This window comes from Alosa alosa, chromosome 24, assembly GCF_017589495.1.
Source record: "Alosa alosa isolate M-15738 ecotype Scorff River chromosome 24, AALO_Geno_1.1, whole genome shotgun sequence".
In the NCBI taxonomy this organism is placed as follows: domain Eukaryota; kingdom Metazoa; phylum Chordata; class Actinopteri; order Clupeiformes; family Clupeidae; genus Alosa; species Alosa alosa.
In genome coordinates, this window is record NC_063212.1 from 14,223,570 (window position 1) to 14,233,569 (window position 10,000).

Here is a 10,000-nt window from a genome sequence, read left to right on the forward strand (position 1 = left end):
TAGATCAGGCAACAGCGTAGCCACCTGTTCATCAGGACCCTTGCATCTCATTTCCTGTGTTGTAGTTGGCCCACCCACCCCCTCAGTGAGTGTTACTCACCACGGGTCAGATCCATCTCCAGCATGACGCCCAACCGCAGTTTATTTCAGTATTTTGGAGTAGTGAAGAGCCAAAATGGTGTACAGAGACATGCCAAAATTCCAAACAGACCCAAAACGGCTGGCACCATTTGGGTGGAGAAGCTGCCAAATTGCCACCAAACTGAGAGTCACTTATTCCGTATATTTAACCAACACCTCCACAATCATGCGTTCTCACACTATGTGTCAATATAACATACGTATACAGCGCATACTTGTTCTGGATTTCTCATTTGAAGGTCTCAGTGACATTTTTGTTGCCTTTTGTGCCTGCCATGCCTCAACAGACTAAGTATGTTTTGGTGACACCCAAATGTATCTAGCTCCTGCCATGTGCTTGGTCTATTTGTTTTGCTCCTATCTCCTAAATAGCTCCAAAAGACAACACTGCTAATGGTTGAATATAAATGATCAATAATTAAAAAGCCTAAATGCCTTTGAAGGCTGCCTGTCCTGAGGTTGTGTTGAGCTGAAGAGGTAGGTCTGCACTTAAAAAGCTGTGTGTCGTGATGTGATGCTGTAGTCATGGTTTAGTAGAAACTGCCAGAAACAGTGCTGCACTGACTGAGTTTTAGCGTGCAGCTAGTGCTATGCTACAGAGAAGAGTCTGTGGTGTAAGTTCATACTGTACAGAATAGACACTCATACTCCGGCTGTGATCTCCACGTTCTTGTGTCGTTCCAACACCTCCTCTTACTGTAAGATCCAGCACAGAGTAATTATCCCTCACTTCAACATCAGTGCTTCTCTCATGAGGTGACACAGGCTCTGAGGTTCTTCTGTTCTCTGCTCTCTCTCTCTCTCTCTCTCTCTCTCTCTCTCTCTCACACACACACACACACACACACACACACACTCCTTTCTCTGCCCCCACAATCCGCTATGACTTCTGTCAAGGCTGTGGCTGTTCTTTTTTTGCTTTTTTTTCTTTTTCTTTTCTCTTCTCTCATTTCTCTCTCTTCTCTCTCTCTCATTCTCTCTTCTCTCTCTCTCTCTCTCTCTCTCTCTCTCTCTCTCCACCACTGTCTTCTTACTCTTTGTTTTTATTCATACTCTGTCACTTCACTTCCTCTCCTTTTTGCTGTCTCGTTCTCTGGTTGTCCCTTGAGATTTCATGCAACAACCACAGTGACAGTACTCCTCTTTCTCTATTTCTCTTTCTCTCTCTCTCTCTCATCCTCCTCCTCCTTTTCGTCTACTTGTTAGTTGATAGAGTGCGAGTTCCCAGAATGCAACACACACCCCCATCCTGTCAGGGTCTCCAACCTATCTGACCATTTTCCTCCTTCCCATTTTGTCACCACAGTCCTTCTTTTTTGAAGATCAATCTTTTACTTTGGGTCTGCGCCTAGATTCATCATTCATTCTTCATTTGAAGGGTTCAGATGCAAAAGCCTCTAAATGCCACCTACGTCAAAAATGAGATAAAGATGGTGAGTGAATGCTCTCCTCACATAGTATACGTTAATCAAATAATTTAACTTCCAAACCCACTAAATAACACTCTCCTCCTGGTCTGAAATATCAATTTCTATGCAAAAACCTATAGGAACCGGATTTTAAATGCTCATTGAAAAGAAATGTGGTCAGACGGATTTAGAGGGTTTTGCATCTGAACTCTTCATTTGTCAAATGTGCTCTCTCACTTTGGAGAGGATGGCAGAAATTCAAGTCAAGAAACAGTACATGTCATGATACGTAGTTTGAATTTGGATTTTATTTTGGGTTTCCAGGATTCTTGTTTCAGATGTCTGTACAGACAATACTCGCTCCCAGTCACCAGCAGGGCTGTAGTGGAGGCTAAATGCAAGTAAACACAGTGCACCTCTGACATTTCAGAATTGATCCACCTCTTATTAGAGATTATCCACATTCACAATATGTACACTCATCAACACTCTAGGAACCATTAGTATTGATATACACATTGGACAATAACCTCTGACATCATCAAACATGTTCTGAATGCCTATTTTACCACTACCACTACACCCTGGTCACCAGCGACCTGGATTGTTAACATGAAGAGGGATCCTTAATCAGCTAGTCTTGTCTTCTCATAGATTCACACAAGTTCAGTGCATACTTTCACAAGGCACTACAGGGGGCTGGACTCACAACAACCTTCAATTCTTTCAGATTTACTGGTTGAAAGTGCAAAAGATTAACTTGTTGATGCACACTGCGTTTTCATTATGGTTTGACTCTGATGAAGATGTGGTGTGCATCAAAGTATTAGTTAAATAGGCAAAGTTAACTGTGTACTCTGTGTCTTCTTTGGGATCAAAAAGTGGCTCATTGGACTATTTGTGGTTTATTGTCCTTTTTCCGAGTGCACCCATCTCATCATTTGTGGAGGGGTTGAAAATGCATTATGGAATGGAGTTAGGCATTATAATAAATTGCATATATACTTACACTTTCATATAAGTTATAATGGTGGATAATTATTGTCACAGCTATCAGTATCTTAAGCAATGGTTCTACTATAGGCAAAGAGAAGAGAGACTACCTAGTAGACAATGTCTGGTGACTGTGACAATGTGTAAATGTCACAGTCACCAAACATCAAAGATATAGCAGAGAAAGGAAGATGGAGAGCTTTATGGTCTTTTGGGCCCCTGCCGTCCCTAGGGTTAGGCAAGGGTTATGGTTAGGGTTAGGGTTAGGTGCCGTGAAGTCAACGGTGGCAGCACTGCCTTGTAGTCGACAGTGGGGCTCCAAAAGACCATCAATCAGATGGAGAAGTCGTATAGCATGATAGAAGTGCTTTGTAGCCTAGGCCAATTAACCTGACTCTCGCCAGATGAATTTCGTTCCGCCTAGATCCACTCACATCCATCTGGGATCGGTTCCGTTGAGAGTGATTTCAGCACAAGATTGTATGGTAAAGCCAATCAGGACGCAGGGCGGGAGTTTCATAGATATGACATAGCGTAGAAGCGACTGTGAGACTGTTCTCAGCGTCACGGGTTGGCTTCGATGTGAGTGGTTGAAGTAGCACGTCAATAGATGACGGAGAAGTGGCTTATCCAATCATATGCAAGGATTTTTTGATAAGGCCCAGCCTTCTGAAGCACCACTCCAATGGATCGATCCCAGATGGATGAATGGAGCTAGGCGGAACGAAATTCATCTGGCGAGAGTCAGGTTATAGGCCAATAGCAGCATAACTAAAACTTTTTTGCCGATTTTGAAAGGATGGAATGTTGGTGACAATCATGGTAAGTCCAAGGTAGTCAGTGGTAGTTCTGGTGTTCCTTTGCGGCAAACATCGTTATGTGTGTAACACGTTTGATATTATCTTGACCAGGCGTTCTATTGTTGCCATGGTTGGAATTATTACATTAAACAGCCAACAGATCGATCGTTATTCTGTGCTCTTATCATCCGGAGAGAAGAAATACTCTTTTCTGATTGGCTGGCGGGGTGGCTTTTAATTCTGAATAATGGGACACCTATGAAGTAGATCTGGTAAAAAAAAGTTTAATCGCCGTTCCATATCAATGCTTATGAATGGTAACTATAACAACGATAGTAGGACGATGGTCGAGCCTGGAGGCAGGCTTTGCAACAATGGAATTGGCTGTAAACAAGCTAACTGTCCATGCTATCGCTGTTATAGGGCCAACGAAAGTTGAACAAGCTGAACTAGTGAGCTTTTTGAACGGAACCGCGTGTTTCCTGGTGATAAGCGGGATAACGGCCTTCGAGGTGTGTCCTGTTATACGGAATTAATGGACTCGGGCGGAGGCAACTCCGCTGCGCGTCGGGGAGTTCTTTGCCCCTTGCCCTTGTCCATTAATTCCGTATAACAGGACACCTTGACGGCCGTTATCCCTTACATAACCAACTCCTAATCGTACCATAGGTTTGGTCTACTCAATCGCATTCTTATCGGTGTGCGAGAAATGCATGGTACATGCTGGTCCACTGACAACTGGCAGTGCAAGAAAAGGGTATTGCGCCTTAAACTTAGGCCTTAGATTTATTAAGTAGATTTCAAGCGCAGTTAGCAGTGGTGTTATTCCATTGGGCTTCAAGTATGGTCTAGTGTCATCAGCATAGGAATAAAAATTGATGCCATGTTTCCCAATTACAGAGCTGAAAGGTAGCATATGTGAAGAGCAAAGCAGGGGTCCAAGTAGAGAGCCTTGGGGGACTACCCCCTCAAAAAATGTCCTTGTCCTTGTGTGACTAGATGGTTCATTGTTGATGTGTACAGAGTGATGATGAGAGGTAATAGGATCAGAGAGGTAAAACCTAAGCATAACCTTTGCTGCTTACATGCTACTCATGTCTAACCTGACCCTAGCCAGATGAATTTCGTTCCGCTTAGCTCCGCGTAGCTTCACTCACATCCATCTGGGACCTCTTCCATTGAGAGTGATTTCTGCATCCGATTTTTATGGTACAGCCAATCAGGGCCGCAGGGCGGGAGTTTCATAGATGTGACATAAGCGTAGAAGCAACTGTGAGACTGTTATTAGCGTCCGCGGGTTGGCTTTGATGTGAGTGGTTGAAGTAGCACGTCAATAGATGACGGACAAGTGGCTTATTCAATCATATGCAATCATTTTTTGATTAGGCCCAGTCTTCTGAAGCAACACTTCAATGGATCGGTTCCAGATGGATGAGTGGAGCTAGGCGGAGCGAAATTCATCTGGCTAGGGTCAGGTTAACTCATGTCTAGTTTCATGGTCTTTAGTATCAGAAGTGACACTTTAAACAGCAAATTTACAATATCTTCGAAGGGCTTTTCTTGTCTGGTCTGACAAACTGGGATCTCTGGTCTGTGTGTCTCATCCTGAATACTTACAATAGTTGACTGTACTGAGAAAAGGCACGTTTATCTTATCGCATCTCCTAAGTCACACTCACACATTTTAAAAGTGCTTTACAAAACATCTGAAAAACACGAAACAGAGAGGGAATCGGTAAAGTGATTTTTCCCTGTCTTTCTCTCTCATATCTAAAGTGATTTTCTGTACCTTTGTGTTTTATCAAAAGTGGTATCTTCCTATCTTTCTCTATATCTGATATCTAAAGTGATATTTCCCCTCTCTTTCTCTTTCTTGGTCAGTTCTACCGCCTCCTTTATTGTTGAGACAGGTGTAGTCCAGTCTGTTGTTGTTTGCTGTTGTTCCTATAGTTTTATCGAATGTGCATGTGGAGGTTTACAAAGGAGGATTACCATTGCACAGCACTTAACCAGCAGGTCTCTCTCTTTTTCTCTCTTATCTTCTCTCTCTTTCTTTCTCCCTTCTGTAATCACTCCTCCCATTTGTTCTCCATCTCTCCTTTCTCCATTTCTCTATCTCCATCTCTCCTCTTACCCTCTCTTTCGTCCTCCTGCCTTGTTATATAAGCAGGGTGTTGTGTGGGTGATCTGAGCTTTATGTAAGTCAGACCACAACAGCAAATGGCTAACGTTGTTTATCACTCTCTCCTTCCCTCTCTCTCTCTCTCTCTCTCTCTCTCTCTCTCTCTCTCTCTCTCTCTCTTTGTCAGTCCCTATCTTTTCTTTCTCTTACGCTCACTCACTTTCTCTGTTTATTAATTGCTTTTCACACTTGTTCTCTGTCCTTTTAGAATCTCCCTCTATTTTTTTTCTATTTCTATTCCTTTCTCTCTGTCTTCATCTCTCTTTCTTTCTGTCTCTCCCCCCTCTCTCTTTGTCTCTCTCATTCTCTTATCCTCTCACAGTCTCTGTCACTCCCTTTCTCTCTCATTCTTTCTCTCTCTCTCACTCACTTTCTCTCTCTCAGCTTCCCTCTCTCCCTCCCTCCCTCTCTTTTAGTTTTGCCTGTGGCGTCTCTCTCTCTGTGTGAGTCCAGGTCAATGCTCTGACCGCTCCCGTCCGTCCCCACAGCTCATATTTGCGTACACGTTGTTTTTGTCCCTTTTGTTTGTCGAGTCCCCAGTAATGATGTTCCAGTCTTGATCTCGCGACCGACCCTCTCCACTCCGACAGCCTCCCATCAGGGTGAGATCCGCTCGCTAGGTCAGTGTAATTATGAGTTTGATAACGACTTCAATCAGAGGTGACTGGTTGAGTGTGTACTATAGAGGAGGAGATGGTGACATGGAGGGACGTGGGATGTGTACTCTGTGGTGTGTGTGTGTGTGTGTGTGTGTGTGTGTGTGTGTGTGTGTGTGTGTGTGTATGTGTGTGTGAGAGAGAAAGAAAGAGAGAGAGAGAAAGCGAGAGAGAGTGTGTGTGCATGTGTTGTTCTATCTACCAGAATCAGGAGTGGGTGACTTGTGTGTAGGCTACTTGGGCTTATAAGGCAAACAAGCATTGCCACACACACTCACACACACACACACAGAGAGTGCGAGAGAGAGACAGACAGAGAGTGAGAGAGAGAAAGAGAGAGAGACAGAGAGAGAGAGCAGCACTGGGCCCTGAAATTAAATAAAAAAGACAAACATTATGATATTCCAAAAAAAGCCCAGATGTCAGGAACACAGATACCCTTTCAATCTAGGCAGCACCGCCCTAGATCACACGATGCAGTACACTTACCTTGGCTTAATTATGACTGCATCGGGGAGTTTCAGCATGGTAGTGAATGCTCTAAAAGAAAAGGCTCGCAGAATATGCAATAAAAAGAAACTTCTGGAACATAAACATACCAATTAAAGTTTGGTGCAAAATATGTGTTATCCAGCCTATTGCGCTATATGGAAGTGAGGTATGGGGTCCACTCAGTGTGCACAGCTACACTAGATCCCTATTGTACATGCAGAATTCTGTTGATTCATTTTAAAAATCCAAAAGAAAACACCAACCAATGCATGTAGGGCAGAATTAGGCAGATTCCCATTGGCCATCAACATACAAAAGAGAGCACTTAAATTCTGGATGCATCTCCAAACAAGTCCCAGAGACACACTGCATTTCATGCAGCAAAAAACTCAAGATCTGAACCCGACAAGAGTCCTCTGAGTCAGCTTGTACTGAGACTAAGTAATCCCCCTCTAACAAATACTAATACATTCTCTCAGCCAAGCTCTGCTTTTAGACTAAATCTCAACCAGATTATCCAGAAATCTAAAGAAAAATATTTGGAACATTGGCATAATGAAACAAAAAAACAAAACAAACTAGAATGTTATGTCTATAAAATCTAAATATGAACTAGAAGAATATCTCTCTACTGTCAGAGATATAAAGCAGAGACAGATCCTGACCAAATACAGATTCAGTGACCACAGCCTAGCCATAGAAAAAAGCAGACTAAGAAAGTCATGGTTGCCAAGAGAGCAAAGAGTCTGTGGTCACTGTACGACAGGTGAGGTTGAGACGGAGGTGCACTTTCTTCTTCAATGTAAGAAATATGAACTTATTAGAGATACCTACTTCGATAAATTTACCAACCTAATCCCGGAGTTCCGAAACCTGGGAGAACAGGAAGTACTGCCTATCTTACTTGGACAGCAAGGACAGACAGCAGCTCTTGCTGCTAAATATGTCACTGAATGCCATAGAGCGAGGGACAGTGATTAGACACTATACACACTATACACCTAATACCTATCATTTTCAGCACAAACACACACACACACACACACACACACACACACACACACACACACACACACACACGTTTATATGTATAAATGTCTTATCTATCGTATGTTCTGTATTGTATTATTGTATTGTTTGATGTCCTGCTTTGGCAATGCAAAGAAATATTTGTCATGCCAATAAAGCTACCTTGAATTGAACTGAGAGAGAGAGAGAGAGTTAGGGTACAGTGATACGTGTGTGGTATGACTACCCTGCATTGATTGTTCTGGTTTATTACACGCACGCATGCACGCACACACACACACACACACACACACACACACACACACACACACACACACACACACACTGATACTCGCACAGACACACACACTGACAATGATTCTTATCTCATGTGTCCTCCTCTCTCTCCATCCTAAGTTGGACTCTCTCTCTTAATGTCTGCTCTCTCTTTCACTCTGTTTTTCTTTTCTTCTACTCCTCTTGACTCTATTTCTCTCCCTTCTCCTCTCTGTCCTTGGCCTGTCTCAGCCACACTCTATTCTCTCCATCATCTTCTCTTTTCCTGGGCCCAGTTGTTCAAAAAGTTTTATCTGGATCAGAATCGTAATCCATGTTTCTTTTATGGCTGTTTTTCAAAGCAATTGAGGATTGGATCGAACTGATCCAGATACAAAAGGATTACGAAATCCGGATTACCTGTATTTCTAAATGGAAACTACATCACAATATATCCTAGTGGTTATGTAAGGAACAACAGTTAGAATAGGGAGCCTGAGGTAGCTTTGATTGTGTTATCTAAAGAGACAGAAAACACCACAATAAAACAATACAAACATCCCCTTCCATTATCAGACCCTTTATCTTATCCATAACAAATAAATAAATAAAAAACAATCATACTTCGTCTCCTATTACTGTTTTGTATTTTGTCATATTGGGATAAGGGTAATCCTAATTTTTTGCATCAAATTTATCCCAATCCAACTCAAACGTTTTGAACAACACAAAGTGAAGGTTTTATCCAGATCAAAACCAAGATTAGATTACGTGATCCAATCCGATTTCAGGATCCTTTTTTTCTTTTGGACAACCCATTTTCAAGATTTGATCCAATACGATAGCCGAAATCCGATCAGATTTCTTTTGAACAACTGGATCCTCCTGGTCTGCTCTCTGTGTTTGACCCTTGACCCTTGAACTTTGACCCTGGCTGTTATCGCCTGCTTGTTTCCTACTCTCCTTCCTTCCTTCTTTTTCTTTCTCTCTCTTCAATTTCTCTCTTTCTCTCTCTGTGATAGTTTTATAGTTTATACATTTCCTTTTCACCTGGTACTTGGAGGAAACTCTCTCTCTCTTTATCTGTCAACCCTCTCTGCTTTCTCTCTCTCTCTCTCTCTTTCTGCTGGGTTCTATAACTTTCCTGAGCAGAGCAGAGGAGGAAGTGGTATAAATAACTGGAGAGCCTGCTGCCGGAGAGACTTTCCAGAGCTTTCCAGACGCGATTACATAAAACACATTACATACACACTCTCACAGAGAGAGAGAGAGAGTTAGAGAGAGAAAGACATACACATACACACATGCTCACAGACACACACACACATGCTCACAGACACACACACACTCACACACACACACACACACACTGAGAAAGAGAGAGAGAAAGAGATACACATACTCACAAAGACATACACACACATGTATACGATCTCTCTCACTCTCACTTTCTTTCTGTCACATATACATGTATGCACCTGTTAGCCATACAGTCTATATTTGGTCTGCAGGTGTACACATGTTACATGTGCAGAGGGTTTGCTCAGTGTGCGTGTCTGTGTGTGTGTGTGTGTGTGTGTGGTTACAGAAAAAAAACAGTGTGGGAGTCTGTGACTGAGTGGGATTGCCTGGTAGATTGTGTAGGCATGTATTGCCATGGCAACCATCTGGTGCTACTCTCAAACACTGTTTGCCATCCCACACAGTGTCACCACAGTGACATCCAACGAAAGAGTTCTAGAGAGAGAGAGAGAAGGCAAGAAATAAAGAGAGAGAGGGAGAGAGAACATCATAATGTTTTTCCATATGGGTAATATATATATTCATCAGGGTGTGCTTAGCTTAAGTAGATACTGTCGTGGTTGACTGGAAATTTATTAACCATACATGTGTGTGTGTCTGTGTGTCCGTTTGTTTGTATGTATGTGTGTTTGTATGTTTTACATGTGTTTGTTTGTGTGTTGGTGTGTGTGTGTGTATGTGTGTGTCTGTATCTGTGCCTGTGTGTCCGTGTGTGTCCGTGTGTGTGCATGTGTATGCCTG

At 42.6% G+C, this 10,000-nt stretch overlaps 1 protein-coding gene across 1 annotated transcript in view; it reads left to right on the forward strand.

Moving 5' to 3' along the window:
• The window catches only part of rin1b (Ras and Rab interactor 1b), a 26,558-nt gene that overhangs the window by 5,137 nt on the left and 11,421 nt on the right, over positions 1-10,000 (forward strand).